Source organism: Mobula birostris, chromosome 14 (assembly GCF_030028105.1).
Source record: "Mobula birostris isolate sMobBir1 chromosome 14, sMobBir1.hap1, whole genome shotgun sequence".
NCBI lineage: Eukaryota > Metazoa > Chordata > Chondrichthyes > Myliobatiformes > Myliobatidae > Mobula > Mobula birostris.
The window spans coordinates 13,374,452-13,396,470 of record NC_092383.1 but is presented as its reverse complement, the minus strand read 5'-3'; the positions used below and the strand labels follow the sequence as shown (position 1 = coordinate 13,396,470).

At 42.6% G+C, this 22,019-nt stretch overlaps 1 protein-coding gene across 2 annotated transcripts in view; it reads right to left on the bottom strand.

The window, feature by feature from the left end:
- Positions 1-5,808, bottom strand: part of acana (aggrecan a) — a 115,721-nt gene extending 109,913 nt beyond the window's left edge. For both annotated transcript variants that reach the window (XM_072278109.1, XM_072278110.1), the window contains exon 1: positions 5,568-5,808. The gene's annotated coding sequence lies outside the window, so the exon portion shown is untranslated. The remainder of the gene's footprint in view (positions 1-5,567) is intronic.
- Positions 5,809-22,019: the final 16,211 nt, after the last annotated feature.

Below are 22,019 nucleotides of genomic sequence, written 5' to 3'. Positions count from 1 at the left end.
TGCCAAAACAATGAAGATAAAAATGATAGTTTTCATTTGCAATGTTGGGGCCCGTTCGGAGACTCATCTCCAATATTCAAAGACCCTGGTGTGATCCTGAAGAACTGATAACTTGCTAACACAATCCCAAATTCCATCCATTTCTGCTCCTCCCATCAATGTCAAGGACAGAGATGAACACAGGTGACATAAAAGGTGATTTATCAGGGAGCGTAAGGGTGGTCATCATAGTATTTATAACTGAAATCTCAGTTGCTGAACTATTTCCAGATTACATCATTCAGAAGATTTTGTAAATGTTATTGATAATTTATCAAAAATCAAATCAATCTGTTAATAGTTTTCTCCCTTTTCTTCAATAACATATAGTATACTGTTTGAAGTATACTGTATGTAGTTATATCTGCTGTATATATTTCTTATTGTAAATCTTAGTTTATTTTTGGTATCGTATTGTACTACTGCTACCAAACATCAATTTCATGACACCCTGTAATCAATGATGATAAACCTAATTCTGACTCTGAGTTGGTAGTTTATGTGGATTGCCTGTGTGCTGGTCTACATTATCTGCCTTTAAAGCTATCTTTGAGTCCTGGAGGGCTATGTAGGGTTAGATTAATCTTAGAGTAGTTTTTAAGGTCAGCACAACATAGTGGGCCAAAGGGCCTGTACTGTGTTCTATGTTCCTGATACATGGCCATTGACTGAAATGTTAAATCTGTTTCTCTTTCCACAGATACTGACTAAACTGGTGGATATATAAAGAATTTTCTTTGTTTATTGAAATATATTTTTAATTTTCTGACCAATTATAGACCTACTGTGCTAATATCGTGGGAAGTTGTGGACGGATGTAGTTCATAATGCCATTTGAAAAGGCAAACATGTGTAAGCAAATAGGATAAGCACCAAAGTTGCATTGAATTAAGCAGAGAATTCTGGCAGTGATGTTAATCATATATAACCAATACATAAATATCCGCTTGTAGCACTTAAAGTAACATATTCAAGTAACATTTATGGCGTGTTTTAATGTTTAATTTTCCCTGTTCATGCAAATAAATCAGGTTTTAGATTTAGTAGAGAGAATTAAACTGTGGAGCTATAAATATATTGCTAATATTACCTCCCATAGCATCAGACTGGGTTCTTGTCAGGTCCTCTGATAGATTTGACGCAGGCGAGTATCTCATCTTGTACTATATGCTGTGTCTGTGGTGAGCAACACCAATCTCCGACACACCGCTTCATTGTCCAGCCATGTGAGAGCACACACGTATGTAATTTTCATCTATCTGACTGTAGCTGGAGAATCACTTGCAATGGCTTCGCTTCTTGTGCCAGCACTGTTGCTCTTGTGCCTTTTCTATGCACCTCTACCAGCCGCATGCCGGTCCTCAGCAACAACACTTGAACGCACTTTAAACTGCTGCTTAACAATGGATAGCTCTACTTCACCACCCTGATCGCCTTACCCCAGGGACTGCTTGTCCCACTCCCATCAGGGAGGATGCTACGTAGCATCAACGTCAGGGCTACCAGACTCAGAAACTTTCCCCAAGCAGTAAGGCTGATCAACATCTCCAACCTCTAACCCACTCTACCACCATAACATTATCATTTCCTATTAGAGTCACCTTATGTACAGACATTCCTGTACCTAGCGTCAATTTATGTACATACATCAATCTATGTATATAAGCTATCTTCTGTATTTATATTTATTGTGTCATTTTATTATTATGTTCTTTATCTTATTGTGTTTCTGTCTGTGCTGCATCAGATCCAGGGTAACAATTATGTCTTTCTCTTTTACATTTGTTACTGGAAATAACATAAAACAATCTTAAGCAATCTTAAAGTTACAGGCTGGTGATCACAGAAGGACTAACTCCCCTTAACTAGTTACTAGAAACAATTAAACCTTTGCCTTGGTCTCTGCCAAAGCTTCTGCTCCCTAATCATCCATGCTCCTGAAGCTTGGGAGAAGCTTCAACCCATTTATGATGATATTATTAAGACTGCCTATTTCTATCTTCTTGAGACCATCTGATTCACTCTCGACCCTTGCTTTAGCTTAACTGCTACTGAAGCTTTCGTCTACGCCTTCACCACATGCTGCCCCAGGGAATGAAGATATTCTGTTTTTACAGATGTGCAATTTTATCTGTAAGTCGGTAAATGCACAACAATCGCTCAGTGTGGTGATTATACCGCCACAGTATTGTAATGAATGGCACCAAAAGCACTTAAGCCTGATAAGAACAAATACTAAAAGTGGAGATGAAAAGGAAACTAGGAACAAGTGTACAGAAATATTTCAGAGTTTTGAATTTAATAATATTGAGAGCTCATTTGTATTTCGCTTGGTCATGAGCACCGGACTTATTTGTGTCTTTAAGTTGGACATTCATAACGGGGATGACCTGTACATTCAAACTTGACCATTCCAGCCCTATCTATTCTACTCCCTGAAAACCAAAAGTCCATCAAAGTTCTGCCTGCATCTAAAGTCCCATTGAGCTGTTCACCCATTACCTGAGTGCTGCTGAATTACATTGTCTCCTCGTTACGCACTGCTTCACTTTCAAAGTTCTCATCCTCATCGTCAAATTCTTTCACCCCTTTCTATCTCTGTAATCTGCTTCAGACCTCCAGGGTATCCGTACTCATCCAGAGTTTAATCTTTTGTCCACCTTTAAATTTTACACCACACCTAATGGCTACGTCTTCAAACCTGCTGATCTTAAGCTCTGAAACTTCCACCACAAACCTGTCTGCCTTTCTACCTCTTATTTTCCCTCTACGAAACTAATCAAACAAATCTATTTGCTCAATGGTTTGCACACCCTGCCCTAAGACCTTGTTAGTAGCTGAAGTAGCTTAATGTCAAATTTTAGTTCTGCGATGCTCCTGGGAAGTACTCCTTGACATAAGGTTTGATTGAAGCTGCTGTACAACTACTGATTGTATGACATATTTGAACACACTTTAATAGATGCATAATTTGCACTGTAAGATTCTGTCTTGCATGGAAGAATTTGATGCCACTAGTGATGTGACCTGGGCAGGGTGCAAAATCATGTTAGGAAGGAAAGTAAATAAATCATTAAATCAACAAGTGAAAATTAAAACTATATGCCAGCAAATTCCCTTCAAGCATTCTGACCTTAATTAAATGATTTTTTTTTAATCTAACAGTTTATTTACTTGTTCAGTTGATATCTTTCTATAAGATCTAGGGAATTCACATATATGAGCTGTAATCCATGGTGAGTTTATTGATCGCATGGAGGGGTATATCTGGCCTGAGCATTACTGAAAGATTGAGGGCAAATCTGGCCAAGTGTGTACTTGCTCGTTGTCCAGTGGCGAGCGGCATATATTAGTCAAGGATGTGGTTCAGCCCGGCTCAAGTACGTTGAAAAAGTTCGCACTTGTTCAGCTTGGCTCACAGGATGAGGAATATATCCTTGAGCAGGTTACAGGAGAGAAATGGACAGCTCTGGATCCCAAACCACAGTAAGAGGCACCGAGAAGGGAGAGGAGAAAGGGGAAATAAACAAAACTCTTTGTTCATTTGTTTACGAACAGCCCAATTTTGATAAGACAAACATTCATCACCCACCCCTAAGTGGCCTTATACTGAGTACACACAAGAGATCCTACAGGTGCTGGAAATTCAGTGAAACACATGCAAAATGCTGGAGGAACTCAGCAGGTTGGGCAACATCTATGGAGAAGAATAAGCGTCGATGCCCTGCCCTGATGAAGGGTCTCGGCCTGAAGGGCTGACTCTTTATTCCTCCCCACAGGTGCTGCCTGATCTGCTGAGTTCCTCCAGGTTTTTGTGTGTTTGACAGAATAGCTTGCTGAGCCATTATCCAAGGTACTTTGGAGTTAACCTTACTGCTGTTGTTTATGGGGGGAGGTGAAAAACCAGGGGTAGAGGTCCGAATTTATCATACAGAAATGCACAATGGCATGCGTACACGTTTGCTTCAGAACACACACACACTCACTCACTCACTCTGGTAGAGACCGAATGGGTGAAAGATGTTACATTTCCTTTCCTTAACGGAGAATAGTGAACTCCATTAGGTTTTAAACCTGGTTGGCTCAGGGCCAACTTTACTGATCCCAATGGTAAAAGAAAAAATTTTAACATGTTTTCCATATCACCAAAACGTGTTTCTTAAAACAGTTGATTAATCCCAATATTCTTTCCATGCTCCATTTGATTCTACCCTCACCAGCTGATGCCACAGTGTGTCACTTGCAGTAATCTGATTGCTTTAGCTTGAATTTTCTGACTCCTTAGCCACCTAACAAAAGGTCCCTTCAGGTAAGTAATATTGATTTCCAAGGAGACACAGGCTGTGTAGCAAGAGGGTGTGTAAAAAAAGGAATGACTAATTTTTTCTTAAAAGCAGACTTCAGGTTTCCGTTTCTATGTTGGATTCAGGGTAGAGGTATTTTTCTGTAAAAAAAAATGCTCTTTTCTAGACCTTCGTTTTCCTGGCTTCTGCAATCAGTCCTTACTCTGTATGTGGTCCAAAGCTCACATGAAAACTACTTTTGTTACTTGCTTTGAGACTTGTTGGAGTGACATAGAGACCAGTGTATTTATGGAGAGAAGCCTGGCGTCATCTGGTGGCTGAACTGCTGTACACTAACGGCTGTTGAGGAGGGGGAAATGGATAATATGCTTGGGGGAAGAGCCAGGAGAATGTGATTCAGCATTAGCACCAAGCAAACCACATTTTCTCCCCTCTCTATGGTGCATTTAAAATGAGGAGGTAACCAAAACACATACTGCCATATAACTTTACCTTAGAAGCATAATAAATTAATAATAAATCAATTAAAAGTACACGTACTTTGTTATTCCTTCATGTAGTGCTGGTTACTTCTATAAACTGCTTTTAAACATTCTTTTCTATCTGTGTCTAAAGCTCACACAGGCAAATTCAACATCTCAGGCTAAAATCATACGCTGGTATATCAAACAGCCACACACTATACTGATCTTAGCCTGCAATATTTGAACATCTGTCAGAGAAAAGACCTTCAAGTTGCTCCCTGGTGCACATCACAGCAAACACTATCCGGACTGTATCCTCAACATTTACACAGGAATGCCAGACGCCGGTGAACAGACAACATTATCAACCTATTCCTTCCTTTTTGCATCACGTAGAATACAAAAGTATTAGTTTGTGGAAACAATAACCTTGCCAGCAGTAATTCCTTTATTTTTTGCTGTTGAATTATGCTGAAGTTAGTCACCAACTGCCAAATCGCATCTTAAATTTCTTTAAACAATCTGGCAAGTGAAAACCGGTTTGATTTACAACCTGCAGTTAGATATTTCAATATTATGTAGAACAGATTAACTGGCTTTTAACCGGCATGAAATTTTTACTCTGTTCATTTCCTTTAAGACTGAAATAGCGGCACAGTCAGTGAAGAAGCTAAAACAAGTTGCTTCTAAAGTCCAGTACATTTTCCTAAGCACTTTGCTTTTCTTAAATCTCTCTCTCTCTCTTCAAAATGCTAATTACCTTGTAGAATTCAGTGCCGTTGCTCAGAAATGTGAAAAGTACCATACACCTTGCAGAGAAGCTAACTTCGCTTTAAATCTTGGATCCTGGTTCTCCTGGTCACGCTCCTTGCTTCGTTCGTTCCTTCCTTTTGTTTGTGTGTGTGTTTTTTTTTCTTTTGCTTGTCCTTCTGACAGATTATCCTTGCCCTGATAGACAGGATCCTTGAGCGAGGCAGAGAGGGAGCTAGAGCAGACTTCTCCAAGCCTAGATCAGCAGCCACAGAATGGGCAGAGCTTGAGAACTGATGCTGGGCTCCTCCCGCCAGTTCGTGGGTATCTCCCCTGTGCTGGGGAATGACCAAATTTGTGGATCCGCCTCTGTAGATCGCCGGCTCTGGTCCAGAGGATGACAGCTGTCACTCAGCTGCAGATCAGAGGCTGAAGGTGGAGAATGTGGAGTCTCAGAGTAGGGGGAGAGGGATGGTGGAAGTACTCACTAGGGCAGGGCAGACCTAGAAGGAGACACTGGCCCAATTAACCACTATGATTAATGCTGAATAAGACTGTCTTGAATCTTCACTAAGATTTTATTTAAATATATTGTTGCCTTTTCCCACCAAATTAAAGGAACTTAATCAAATTCCTTGGCAATATTCGTGTCAGAATTCACTTTTTATGAGGGGAAACTGTAATAATTCATGATAATTACAAACAAGGAAGGATTTCAGCAGCGGGCTTATTCCCAATTAGTGAGCAATTACTTAGCACTTTAATCTTTGAAACAGGGCATTGAGCAACTGCAAATCATTGCGAGGAATCACTTGCTTCTGAGAACAAGGGGGTGGGGGAGTGGAACAAACACTCTGGATTGTGAACTCTGTCGTGTTAAGAAGAGCAAGTAAAATAAAAAGGTTTGCAGAAAGCGCGGGTGCGAAAGGAAAGGAAAAAGTCAGAGAGTAGAATAGGACTGTGGGGGTTGATTGAGGGTGGGGTGGAGTCTGTGTGTATATAAGAATCTTCAAGGATATTATTGCTTTATCTGTACCATCTGAGTTTGAAGGTGAGCTTGCTCTTTACTAAACCTCTTTGCTGGAAGCCACCAATCATCGTGCCGCACAGGTATAGAGCATGAAGCTCAGGAAACATACTGGCACAATTCATGAAAGCAGAGATCCAGCACGTAATCAATCTGCACCTCTGTTGCTTTTACCAGCATCTGTTTAATTAGACATGTAGCTTTGGAATAAATTCCTCCGCACTTTTGAGATCGAAGTGACCCTGCTTAATTTGTAATCCCATTGGGCCATTAACCAAAGGGAGTAACGGCCTCAGTGGTTGGCTGTGAAGAAGACAGCCCCATGTAATTGAGGAGTCTGATGACCTGGTGGGTTATTAATTTGCTCATTGTGCTAGGGATTTATCAATAAGTCACCCTGTCACATTAACTTCATTCATTATTCAGTGGAATTTGTGAATAAATAATACTAATGTGAACTCTTTGTGAAGGTGAACCTGGGCTGCATGTTTTGGACACTTACAAAATACCAGAGGGACTCGGCAAGTCAGGCAGCACTTATGGAGGGGAGTAAGCAATCGATGTTTCCGGTCGAGACCCTTCATCAGGGTCTAACCTGCTGAGAAAGCACAACAGTGGCTATATTTCACTAGGAGTTTGAGGAGGTTACTTATGTCACCAAAGACACTGGCAAATTTCTACAAATGCACCGTGGGGAGCATTCTGACTGGCTGTATCATTGTTTGGTAAGCAGGGGGGGCACAGGATTGAAAGTAGCTGCAGAAAGTTGTGAGCTCAGTCAGCTCCGTCATGGGCACTAGCCTCTGTAGTATCACGGACACATTCAAGGAGTGAAGCCTTAAAAAGGTGGTATCCATCATTAAGGACCCCTGTCATATAGGACATTACCTCTTCTCATTGCTACCATCAGGAAGGAGTTACAGGGGCCTGAAGGCACAAACTCAACGGTTCAGGAACAGCTTCTTCCCCTCGGTCATCAGATGTCTGAATGGACATTGAACCCATGAACACTACCTCGCTACTTTTTTTGCTTATTTAATTTAAATATTTAATATATGGATACTTATTATAATTCATGTTTTACTCTATTATTATGCATTACCTTGTACCACTGCAGAAAGACAACAAATTCCATGACATATACCTGTGATATCAAATCTGATTCTCATTCTAATTCTGAGTTCCTCCAACATTTTCTGTTTGTTACTCTGGATTTCCAGCATCTGCAGAATCTCTTATATATACGTTTTGGACACTGTTCACTTTGTAGAGCCCGAAACTCCACAGTTCCATTAAACCACAGACGTTTACCCACCTCCTAAGTAACCCCCTCTGTGTCTTAACTTGCTTATCCATCAGAGATCACACATAAAGGAGGGGAACTTTATCTTGGCCACATTTCCCAATGGCCACCCAATATAATTTTCACCTTTTGCCTTATCTGAGCAGAGACCATTTTCCCATGTTTCTCCATTCCAGAACCTTTTTCAATTTAACAGGGTGTATTTTCCTGCAATTTATGATGGCCTTTGGGAATCCCATCCATGACTTCATTTTATTACTGAAGCTTCTGTTATAGTTGAGCTAATTGGTCAGTATGACGATATAACCATATAACAATTACAACACAGAAACAGGGCGTCTTGGCCCTTCTAGTCCATGCCGAACGCTTACTCTCACCTAGCCCCACCGACCTGCGCTCAGCCCATAACCCTCCATTCCTTTCCTGTCCATATAGCTATCCAATTTTACTTCAAAAAATGAAGGAATTATTTCTAAGGTAAGGAATACTTCTAAGAGACGATCAAGAAGGAGATATCAAGGATGCTTCGAACAATAACGAAATTGTAGGAATGGTGTTTTGCTTCTGGGAAATGGAATGGTTTCCAGAGTATGGGATTAAAAAAATACCTTAAAGTGCAGAATAAAATGAATCTTGATATCAGAGGATGGGGAAATACAAGCTGTGTGATCATTATAGAAAGTAGGTGCCAATGGGACAAAATGGCTCCCTTTTTAAATGAAGGGCAAGATGGTCGGACAGTGTACGAGTTGGTAGCTCCTTTCCACTTACATTGGGATACCTTGCATGATCTCCACCATATGGCCAACTTCCGAGTCCATGGTCCCAAGTGACTCATCTTCACTATGGATGTCCAGATTTAATGCACTTTCTTCTCCCATCAGGGAGGTCTAAAAGATCACCGCTTCTTTCAGCCACAAAGATCAAACCAAATCCCCTTCAGCAACATTCTCATTCACCAGGCTGTGCTTACATTAAACAAATTCATGCTTGACTCATCACATTTTCTACAAATCACAGGTGTTGCAATGGGCACCAGCAAAGCCTGCCTTTTTGTTGGCTACAGCTCCGTGCAAAATTCTTAGGCGCATATAGATAGCAAGGGTGTCTAAGACCTTTGCACAGTACTGTACTTGTCATCGTAGAGCGGAAAGCGAGTTTGTAAATCTGGCGGGAGCAAAGGATGTTGGGAATGGTGAGAGTGAAGCGCCGTGGAAGGGATGTGGGACAGGAGGCAGAGAAGTGGTGCTGGGGTTGTGGCGCGATTGCAGACACACCCAGCCCTGACGCAACAGGCAAGGTAATTTGATTCCAATCCATTGGCTTATTGATCATTACAGAATGTCTCTCCGATTCTTCTTGCTCCCTTCCCAATTTCCCAACCACGATTCCCCTCTCCCTGCCCCCTTCCCGCTTATAGTCCACAACAGAGTCCCATATCAGGATCAGATTTATAATCTCTCAATACAGGAACCCCTCAGGGCTGCGTAGTCAGTCCCCTCCTTTACTCCCTGTATACCCATGACTGCATCGCCACCCACAGCTCCAATCTGCTAATCAAATTTGCTGACGACACTACATTGATTGGCTTTATCTCAAACAATAATGATCAATAACAATAACAGGGAAGAAATCATCTCTCTGACACAGTGGTGTCAAGAAAACAACCTCTCCCTCGATGTCACAAAAACAAAGGAGCTGTTTGTGGATTATAGGAGGAATGGAAACGGGCTAACCCTGTGAAAGGATCTGGGGCTCAGAGGATAAACAGCTTCAAGTTCCTTGGCATCCACATCAATGAGGACCTCATGTGGTCTGTACACACCAGCTGTGTGGTGAAAAAGGCACAACAGCACCTCTTTCATCTCAGACGGTTTGGTAGGGGCCCCCTAATCTTAAGAACTTTCAACAGGGACAAATCTGACTGCTGCATGGGAACTGTACCTCTGTTAATCGCAGAACTTTGCAGAGAGTGGTGCGGACAGCCCAGCGCATCTGTAGTTGTGAACTTCCCATGATTCAGGACATTTACAAGGACAGGTGTGTAAAAAGGGCCCGTAGGATCAATGGGGACCCAAGCCATCCCAACCACAATCTACTCCAGCTGCTACCATCTGGGAAGCGGTACCACAGCATAAAAACCAGGACCAACAGGCTCCGGGACAGCTTCTTCCACCAGGACATCAGACTGATGAACTCACGCTGATCTGAGTGTACTTTATTTTACATTGACTATTCTATTTGTTATAAATTATTATAAATTACTATGATAGCACATGGCACATTTAGATTAGATTAGATTAGATTATGAGGACACGTAGTTCGCTTTTATTATTTAGTAATGCATGCATTAAGAAATGATACAATATTCCTCTAGTGTGATATCACAGAAACACAGAACAGACCAAGACTGAAAAATTGACAAAAACCACATAATTATAACATATAGTTACAACAGTGCAAGTAATATCGTAACTTGATGAAGAACAGGCCATGGGCACGGTAAAAAAAGTTCAAAGTCTCTCGAAAGTCCCACATCTCACGCAGGCGGGAGAAGGAAGAAAACTCTCCCTGCCATAACCGACCACAGTCCGACTCTGAGTCGTCCGAAAACTTCGAGCCTCCGACTAGCCCTCCGACAGGGAGCACCATCTTTGCCGAGCGCTTCGACCCCAACCCCGGCCGCCAGCAGCAGGCAAAGCCGAGGATTTTGGGGCCTTTCCCCTGGAGATTCTCGATCGTACAGTAGCAGCGGCAGCGAACTGGGCATTTCAGAAGTTTCTCCAGATGTTCCTCCGTGCTTCTCACGGCTGTCTCCATCAAATCAGAATTGTGCATGGTACCCTATTTAACAAATACGATATCATTTCACTGGAGAGGCTGCGCGCGCTGCATCGCGCTGCCATCTTCTCCTCCTGCCTTCTCCATTTAGATGGAGATGTAACATAAAGATTTTTACTCATTATGTATGTGAAGGATTTGAGTTCATGATTGTACAAGGGAGGAATATGAAGTGGTTTCCCGTTGCCTTCTTCAGTTGCAGTGTCCATACTGGATGGGTAACCCTGGCCATTGATCAGCAGATTCATCTGCCTGGCGTTTTTGCCAACCATAAATTCCAATTGTAGAATCTGCTTGTAAAACCATCCACCACCTGCAAACTATGGTTTCACGTGATCCTGGCTGGGAGGCTAAACAGGTACTACACCTTGCCCAAGTGTAGGCTATCGGACGGAAGGAGCGCCTTACACCTCCTTTTGCTGAGCAATTGCACAGCACTGACACCGACCTCAGAGACAGCGTAACAGAAGCAGCACATAAGGTAATTCCCAAACAACAGAAAAAAGCTAAAAAGAAATGGATGACAGAAGAAATTCTGAATCTTATGGAACAAAGAAGAAAATGCAAGGAAAACGAAAAAAGCCTACGTATCCTTGCATGCACAGATAACAACCAAGTGCAAGGAAGCAAAAGAAAAATGGCTTAAGGACAAATGTGAGTTAATAGAACAATTGCAGAAGACCAACAACAGCAAATGCATGGACAACGAGATCAAAGAGGTCACAAATTGGAAGAAAAGCAGGGCAACAACAGGATGTATAAGAGCAAAAGACGGCTCTACAATTATGGAAAAAGGAAAATTAATGCAAAGATGGTCAGGATACATCAAAGACCTATACGACGACGAAGTCTGAGAGGACAACTTTGATACTGGCAAAAACAATGAGGGCCCAGCAATACTGAAAGAAGAAGTGGAACTTGCTATGAAGAAAATGTGAAAGGGGAAATCATCAGGGCCAGATAACATTCCGGTTGAACTGTATGAAGTGCTAGAAGATTTTGGTGTAGAGAAATTAACAATCTTATTGAATAGAATATACAACAGTGGCAAAATACCAGAAGATCTTTTAAAGACTGTATTCATTGCACTGCCAAAGAAACCAGGTGCAAAAGAGTGTGGACAACGCAGAACAATTAGTTTAATGAGTCACCTCACAAAAATTCTACTTAGAATCATCATGCTCAGAATAAGAAACAAAATTAAACCAGAGATCAGTGAGGAACAGTGTGGCTTTGTCGAAGGCAAGGGAACATCAGACGCCACTTATATTCTCAGGAATATTATCGAAAGGTCAACAGAAGTACAACAAGACCTATACTTCTCTTTCTTTGACTACACAAAAGCCTTTGACACCGTGAAACAGCTAGTCATCATGAAAATGCTTAAAGATACTAATATTGATGGAAAAGATCTAAGAATAATCAGAAAGCTCTACTGGCAACAAAGTGCAGCCATAAGGATAGACAATGAGATTGGTGAATATCAGTCAATAAAGCGAGGAGTCAGACAGGGTTGTCTTCTACCACCAGACCTGTTCTCCCTGCACAGTGAAACCATCATGAAAACCATACAAGACCTACCTGGAATAAGTATAGGAGGATACAATATCAACAACCTCCATTATGTGGATGATACAGTACTGATAGCAAACAGTGAAGTAAATTTACAGAAACTAGTATCTACCATCAACACAGAGAGTGAAAGACTTGGCCTAACCTTAAACAAAAAGAAAACTGAAGTAATGGTAATATCAAAGAAACCTGATATCCCAAGCTGTCGGATCGTATTGGGAAATGAAATCCTGAAACAAGTCAAGTACCTTGGATCATGGGTAACATCTGATGGCAAATGCGAAACAGACATAAAAGCAAGAATAGCAATGGTAAGTACAGCATTTATAGAAATGAGAAACGTCCTAACGAACAAGAAAACAGCAATTGACATCCACCTTAGAACTTTCAGCTGCTACATTCTTCTATATTGATGTATGACTGCGAGTCATGGACCATCACAAATGCAATGGAAAAAAGAATCAATGCAGCAGGGATGTGGCTCCTCAGAAGAATGCTATGCATATCATATATGGACAGGATAACCAATGAAAAAGTTTTAGAGAACGAAAACAAAAAGTACATTACTTAAAAAAATCAGAAAACAGCAATCAAAATTCTTTGGACACATCATGCTAAGAGAGACATTAGAACATTTAGTTACAACTGGAAAGCTGGAGGGAAAAAGAAGCAGAGGCAGACAGATAATGAAAATGACAGATGGAATAACATCATGGTTAGAAACAGGGGAGGCAACAACCACAATTCGGAGGGTCAGGGACCGTGATGGATGGAGAGACATGATCGCCCATGCCGAATGGTAAGGCAGCTGAATGATAATGTATGTGAAGGATGTAAGAAATAAAGTCAATTCAAAGCTTACATATCTCATGAAATTGGTTTTATTTCAAAGTAGCAATACAGCGCAATACATAAAATTACTACAGTACTGTGCAAAAGTCTTATGTACCCTAGCTATATATACGTGCCTGGGACCTTTTCACAGTACTGTATGTGGAACAATCCCTGTGCCAAACCCCCACTATCTCTTTCATTTTCTCTAAAATGCCCCCTCTCCTTCTGATCTTCCACTTCTCCCATTGTTGCTCCCTGTCATCCATCTCAGTTTCCTTCCTCCTTCTGGCTCCATCCACCACTTCACACACAGGTATCCCCACCACCCTTACCACCCATATAGTTCCAACTGTTATTCACCTCTTCTTTCTCCTCTGATCCATCTTCAGCATCGCTTTGCATTCCTGTTTATCTCCCTCAGGCAGCTGCCTCCCATCTTTACTCTCTCTTCATCCTACTTTGCTACATCTGTTGCTTTTCCCTCTTTCTCTTTGTCTACTTCCATCTTACACCCCTCCTCATTCCACCAATCACCTCAGAATCCTTTTTTGACATTCTTCTTCTTCTTTCAATGCTGGCCATCTTGTCTCTCCACTCTTAGTCCTGATGCGTGGTTTTGACCCCAGCTGTCAACCTGTTTTCCCCTCCCACCGATAGAGATTAGCTTTATCTGTCACATGCAATTCGAAACATACAGTGAAATGTGTTGTTTGCGTCAATGGCCAATACAGTCTGGGCCTGCAAGTGTCACCATGCTTCTGGTACTAACATAGAGTGCTCCCAACTCATTAACTCTAACTTGTACATTTCTGGAAGTTGAGAGGAACCAAGTGCACCCAGAGGAAACCCACACGGTCAAAGGGGAACGTACAGAATCCTTAGGGACAGTGGCAGGAATCAAGTCCTAATCACTGCCACTGTAAAGTGTTGTGCTAACTGCTAAGCTAGTGGGCCATCCCACTGAGATGGTGCAGCTCGACCCGCTGAGTTCCTCCAGCAGATTTGTTGTTCCAGATTCCAGCAAGTGCTGTCTCCTGTCTCTCCATTGATTGCACTAGACCTTATAGAGTGTGGTCCCTTTGCATCGTCCAGTTGTTCACCCATCAGGCAGGACTGGTTACTCAACTGGACTTTAGAAAAACAAAAGAGTTATGTAGGAAAATATCGAGCCAGTGATTATATCTGCAACACACATAAAAGTTGCTGGTGAACAAAGCAGACCAGGCAGTATCTATAGGAAGAGGTACAGTTGATGTTTCGGGCTGAGACCCTTCATCAGGACTAACTGAAAGAAGAGCTAATAAGAGATTATATCTGCTGTGACTTTATTGAACAGCTTCAAGTGACAATATGACCAGCCACTGACTACGTCATGGTCTGGTCTGTGAAGTCCACGTTCTGGTTCACAGTCTGGTCCGTGGACTCCGCACTCCAGGTCTTCCGGCTGTCCCTTGTTTCATTTGGGCATAATCATAGGCACCTGATGCTCGTCTTGGGGCTGGGAATATAACTGGCCTTGGGTTCGAGTGTGGTTGCTGGTTTGTCTTGTCAGTATCCTGTCCTTGCCTCTGTTGGGTAAGTCAGGCTGCCTTTGCCATTACCCTGAGGCTGGACTGTTCCCTTCCCCTTCCTTCTGGAGCCTTCATTAGGTAAGTCCAGCTATTTGCTGCTACCTAGTGTTGAGAACTGTCTCTGTGTCCATGCCTATGCTAGGTAGGTCTGGCTGTTTGCTGCTACCTAGTGTTGGGAACTGTCTCATTGTGTTCAGCATTCTGTGTAGAGCCATGGCCCCAAGTCCTGTTCCCAAGGAGGGGTCCTGGCTCTGTGTTCCATGTCCCTGTGTTCCTGTCTCTCAAGTCCAAGGCTTCGTGTTCCTGTGCTCTAGATTAAGGCTCTGTGTTCCTGTCCTCCCCAAGACCAAGGCTCTGTGTTCTGCGTTCCTGTCGTCCCAAGTCCAAGGTTCTGATGTTCCTGCCATCCCAAGTCCAAGGCTCGGCTGTTCCTAAATAGGCTTCATGTTCTTGTCCTGTCCATGAACCTCATCCTGTCCAAGCCACGTCCAGGAACCTCGTTCTGTACTGGAGTACCCTCGTCTAGCCCAGGAGTCTCTCGTTCTGTCCTGTAGGCTTGTCTAATCCTGACCCAAGGCCACGTCATGTCTTCACCTAGTTTTGGAGTCTGAGCCCGAGTCAAGACCCAGGTTCCGGGTCCTTGTCCAGTCTCTGGCTCGGAGTCCGAACCCAAGTCTCGTCATGTCTTCACCTTGAAGAACCCGAGCCTCGTCATGTCCTCGCCTCAAAGAACCCGAACCCTGTCAAAGTACCCAAGTCATGGGCCCGGTACCCAAGCCTGTATCCACGTCATGTCCTCACCTGGTTCCAGAGTTCAAGCCCGAGTCAAGATTCAGGTTCGGGGTCCTTATCCAGTCTCCGGCTTGGAGTCCAAGCCCAGGCTCCTAGTTCCCAGTTCCTTGTTCTGGTCCCGCTTGCTTAGCTAATGTCCTAGCCCAAGTCTGTGTTCTTGCCCCAGCTCTCTAGTTAGGTCCTGTTTCTAGTACTTTAGTGTCTGCATCTTGCATTTGGGTCCAACACCAGCGCCCCTCTTTATGACAGACTATTGTTTCTATGAGCTGTCAGTCAGCTTGAGAATTACCATTTCAATTCAGCTTCTCATTCCCAGTCTTACATACATGTCCATGGCCTCCTCTATGGTCACAATGAGGCCAAGCTCACTGACTGAAGCCTTGTAGAATGTCGAAACATCAGGATAGCAGGCAGTGTTTGCTGCTGTTAGGAGACCCCTGTATTCAAACAACTCCTCTTTCTTTCTCTCGCTTTTGGTGAGTGAGAGCTTGGAGAAGTGATGCAGAAGATTGTAATATCGGAACAGCGAGCTGCTGGTCTCCACTCTTGTAGTGGCAGGAGCGATCTCTCTCTCTTGCTGTTGGGAGAGAGCCGGTCTGAGATACTGAAGTGCTGGGTTATGGACTAATTTTTGATGAACTGTAGATCAAGTTCTCTTCGTGGATCTTTTGTTATTGCTTGCATGGTGGGCGGGGAAGGGGGGGGTCAGTGGTTCTACTGGTGCAAAGGCCGAGAGGGGTAGAATGAGGGTCAGTGTTTCTGCTGCTGCTTGTGTGTGGGAGGGGTTCAGATGTTTCAACCACTCATTCTTTAATGTTTCTTGTTTAGTGGAGCCTGTGAAGAGTAAGAATTTCAGGTTGCATACTGTATACATTTGTTGATATTAAATTGAACCAGTTGCAACTCAAATTGAAGAAGCAACACCTTGTATTCTGTCTGGGCAGCCTCCAGCTTGTGGGAATGAACATAGGTTTCTCTAACCTTCTTATTCTGGCTTCTACCCCCCCTTTCTTTCCAGTCCTGATGAAGGGTCTGAACCCAAAACGTCAACTGTTTATCAAATGCTGCCTAACATGCTGAGATGCTATAACACTTTGACTGTTTTGCCTTTCTTCTTTGTTGCCCTGATTCTTGTGCATCCGCATTTGATATTAATTGTTATGTCACAATTAATCACAGATTTTGGAGTTAAAACACAATCCAGACAAGCTCAAAAGTATAAAACAACCGATTGTAGCCAGACAGTTTTTAAATCCACAATCTCCCTTTTGTAGTCCTGTGTGGGCTGATATCAAAAGAAGTCAAGCTTTATGACAGTGTTTCAATTCTTTGAAATGTTTGCTCTTTAAAACAGTTTTTTATTAATGTCTGCTTTTCTGAAGTTCTTTGCATTCTCGTCTCCCACATCCTGAAGAGAGCAGGGACTTAGTATTGACAACGACGGTTGGAGTTAAACCTCGTAAGGAATTCTCAGAGCAAATCAGTCAGAGATGAACCAACTGATCTCATTCTAGGGAAGCATTGAGACGATTCTACTTCACTACAGCAGCTTCATTACTTCAGTAGGAAGAAGGTTAAACCAACTACGGGCTCACTATTCAGTAAACGTCAATGAAATGCAGACTTCTGGGGTTGTCTAACCAACATTGTATCATATTGCAATGTCAGAGGAACATTAACTGGGTTGAGCTGAGATTTGGGACATTACCTGGAATGGCATGCATTGCTCTAGATATCTAACATCTGCAAAATCTCTTGTGCTTATAGTATAGTTGTTGTCATATATACTGACATATGGATGGCGAGCTGGACATACATCATGAAGGTGACAGAGTTTGTTGTCGTAACATTGGTTAAAATTGATAACCTGTACCCGGCCGGAAGCCTGAGAAGAGTTTATTCAAATAAAGCTAATCTTTAAATCTCATTATTTGATATATTTGAATGACTTAAAGTTTAACTAGCTAACAATTATCAAATAGTTCGATTTAATATCAGAGAATACAGTATAAAACCTGAAGTTCTTACTCTTCAGACATTTGCAATAAAAGGAACCCCAAAGAATGAATGATAGAAACATCAGAACCCAAAGCCCCCCTCCCCCCACTTGCACGAACAGAAGCACTGACTGCCCTTCACCCACACCCCCCGCACCATGCAAGCAATAGCAGTAGCCCCCCCCACCCAAAGAAACCTTGATGTAAAGTCCATCACAAGCTACTGTCCATAACCCAGCGCTTTGGTATCTCAGACAGACTGTCTCTCACCAGCGAGGGAGAGAGAGATCACTCCTGACTTGCTGTTCTGATGTTACAATCTTCCATGTCATTTCTGCAAGCACCCTGACTCAAGGACAGACAGGCTCCCACTCACCATCAGAGAGAGGGATCTCTCGAGTACAGGGACCGCCTTCTGACAGCAGCTGACAATTAGCAAGCACACCGCCTGCTGTTCAAACGTTTCAATATAGTACAATATAATTCAATTGAATCAAAGTTTCAAAGGTACATTTAATGTCAGAGAAATGTATGCAATATACATCCTGAAATGCTTTTCCTTCGCAAGCATCCATGAAAACAGAGGAGTGCCCCAAAGAATGAATGACAGTTAAACGTAAGAACCCCAAAGTTCCCCCAGCTCCCCTCCCTCCCGCGCGTAAGTGGCAGTGAGCATCAATACCCCCCCCACTAGCAAAAAAAAGAATCAGCACCCACCACCAAGCACTCAAGCGTGAGCAAGGCAACAGCAAAGACACAGACTTGCAGTTACCCCAAAGACTTCGCGTTTCACCCATGGTTCGACATACCACAGGTTCCCTCTGTCCCTAATAGGTGTCTCTGTCTTTTCCCCAGTAAGCGGGGAGACATAATAACTCGCTTGTTTATGATGGTAAAGGTCAGTTACATCACTTTTTTTGAGCTCTGTTCCCAAAGATCTCAAAGGTCCGGGGTCTTTGGGCACACAGCTGTAGATTTTCCAACTCCCCTGACGACAGATGAGTCTCCTGCCGTGACACCGACCCTCGATCCGCCTCTCTCCAGAGCCCTGAGATCTTTGGCTTCCAAATCTGAGCCCGGCTCTTAGGCCGAATCCTTGGCGTATCGAACAACGGCCAGTCCTGAAGCCCTGAGAATGGGGTCCCATTCCCGCAAAGAACGAAGTCAGCGTGTAACTCCAGGTCAGGGTCTCCAAAAGAACCCTGAAAGGGAAAAATAAAGGTATTAAAGATGGAAATAGAGCTGTTTCCGAGGATGCAAACAAAGGAGTCACCATTGTGAATCAATAAAATAGTTGTCGCATTACATAATTCCAGAAGAATTGAAAACCGAAATTAAGCACGTTGGACATGCACATGTCCAGCAACACCTGCAAAGCGAGTAAGAGTTAAATTTCCAGGCCCATGACATTTTGTCAGAAGCCTTTTTTGAGTATTCCAAGAAATTCCTGTTCCTAATTTGGATTTGCAGCATCCACAGCATTTTTGCTTTTGTGTTTTTAATTTGGATATTTAAAGGTTTCATCCTTTATACAGCAGAAGATGGGATCTGGAATAATGCAGTGAGGCAGTAAGGTGGATTAGTGTAACTCCTACATTGTAAAGTACCATCTCTTGCATTGTTCTGGACTATGTTTGTATGGAGGGAGATGAGCGAGGAATGATTCCTCTTCCATGCAAGCATACTGCCCTTTGCCAGGCGTACAGCACCGCGCAGAAGTTTGAGGCACACATATCTAACTAGGTTGCCTAAAACTCCTGCACACTTCTGTGATAATTTTATGTATTGCACTGTAATGCTGTTGCAAACAATAAGTTCCCGACATATATGAATGATGATAAATCTGATTCTGATATGGGTCTCTGTTGTGGATTGAGAGGGTGAAAGGGGTGTCATGGTTGAGGAAAAAGGGAAGGGAGAGGGGAGGGAGCGGGAAGCACCAGAAAGACGTTCTGTAATGATCAATAGACCAATTGTATGGAATCAAATGACCTTGCCTGGTGTCTCAGTGCTGGGTGTGTCTGCACCCGCACCACGCCCCCCTCCCCGACCCTGGCACTCCTTCTCTTCCACCTGTTCCACACTCATCCTGTGGTGCTCCACTCTGCCATTCCCAACATCCTTTGCTCCTGCCAGGTTTACAATGTCGCTCTCCACTCTACGCTGACAAATGCAGTACTGTGTAAAAGTCTTAAGTACCCTAGCTATATATGCCTAAGACTTTTGCAGAGTACTGTATATGTGGAATAACCTATGCTGTTAGGATCCTCATTCAAAGGCCAGAGTAACATGGGCCCTTTTGCTAGGTAGAGTTGTTGCTACCGAGACACAGTTGGCAATGGACAAGGAAGTCACTCACTTAGCATTCATAGCTGGCAGGTGTAGTGGCGATCACCAGGGTTTGAACCCAGTTGGCTCCTTGCATATTTTCTATCCATGCTGGGTTGAGTGTTGAGATAGCAACTCAGCCTGGTAAAAAGCAGACAAAATTGTCAAAGAAATGCCAGGGTTTCTGCCTGCTGTGCCACAAGATGCAGAAAGGAACAGCACCAACAAACTAGCATTCATGCAATGCTCTTGCTATTGTCAATGTTACTTCCAACTTCAATGTTGTGCTACAGTTTGTGGCATTCTACTATTCAAACTGTAGGTTGTACATGGAATATATGGAAAATAGATATTTGCTATGCATGTGCAATTCATTAATTTCATTCAGTCTCAATGCATTCATGCATAAACATTACCACACACATCCTAGATTTGCAGAGACTGCAAAGATATACTATAATGTAGAATCGTGTATTTACAAGTTTAACCAGCCGCAGATTTTCTGAGTCTATTTGATATTTTCAAAGGAACATGCACTGTTATTCTATCTGTTTCCTTATGAGGAAGATTTACCACTTATTTGGTTCAGTAGAACCATAACTTACTAGGATTATCTTGGAGACACGGCAGTGCTTCGCAGCACTGGCTGTAAAATTGATTGGGTTTCAATTCCCGCTGCTGTCTGTAAGGAGATTGTATCCAAGTGATTTTCCTCCAGATGCTCCAGTTTCCTCCCACAATCTAAAGACATACTGGTTAGGGTTAATAAGTCCTGGATGTGTTATGCTGGTGTCAGAAGCATGGCAATACTTGCCGGCTGCACCCAGCACTTCCCTGATTCGAGCCACACATTTCACTGTATGTTTCGACGTACATGTTGCAAACAAAGGTAATCCAATCTAACCGTTCCCACCCCACTGAAACTCACTTGTATTCTTTTTGCTGGAATTAAATGATTTACATGTACACTTCTGCTTTTACTTCACATTTTCATGACATATGGTTTTTCACCACGGTCTTCGGCAATCAATACATTATCCAATTTCTGAATGCTGTATTTGTTTGGAGTAATTAAGATACAGACCATTATATTGCCTCTCTCCATGACTTGAAGAATAATTTTATTTCTATTGCAATTGCTTCTCATCCTCTCTCCTCTCAATATAAAAGCAAAGATGTAAAGCTGTGGCTTTATACAGCACTGATCCTACCACAGCTGGAGAATTGTGACCTTCTATCTAAGAAAGGCTGTGCTGCCTTTGGAGAAGGTCTAGAGGAGGTTCATGAGATCCTAGGAATGAAAGGGTTAGCATCTGAGGAGTGTTTGATGGCTCTGGGGTTTAGATGAATGAGTGGAGGGGATCTCATTGAAACCTATTGAATATTGAAAGACCTAGATAGAGTATATTCAAAGGTCTAGATAGAATGGATATGGAGAGGACGCTTCCTACACTGGGGGAGCCTAGAACCAGAGGTCTCTTTAGAGAAGAAATGAGAAGGAGTTAATTTAGCTAGAGGGTGGTGAATCTATGGAATTCATTGCCCAGGCAGCTGTGAAGTCCAAGTCACTGGGTACTATTAATACAGAGTTTGATAGGTTCTTGGTTAGTAAGCGCCTCAAAGGTTATGGGGAGATATTAGGAGAATGGAGTTGAGAGGGATAATTATTCAGCCACGATGGAATGGTGGAGCAGATTGATAGGCTGAATAGCCTAATTCTGCTCCTATGTCCTATGGTCTAAGATTTGGCTAAGCTAACTCCCGTCACGTTCAGAGTCTTTTATACAGTGGGATCTCAGCAGAAGCATAACCTGTTATGGAAAGTGGTATCATCCTGTAATCGAGTAAGAAGTTTGTTCCTCAACATTTCATAGCTAATCTTCAACTTCTTTCTGCATATAGTGCATTTTCAACAATTCTTAATGACCGCTCAGCTGTACCAATCGGCACAGGATGACATGGTGAAATAAGTGTTTATTTCATAAAAAAACTCAAGTAAGAATGAACAAAACTGAAATTCATTTTCTGACACTGGCTCTTTGGTAAGCCACAATAGAAGCAAATGGATCTCATCTCTTCAATCATACATCCTGTAGTGCAGCATCCAAGAGGCTTCACTTCAATCCAATTTGAGAGACTAACTATGAGTACCAAGGAGTCATTGACCCTTTTCTCATCTTAATCAATGCATGCTCTT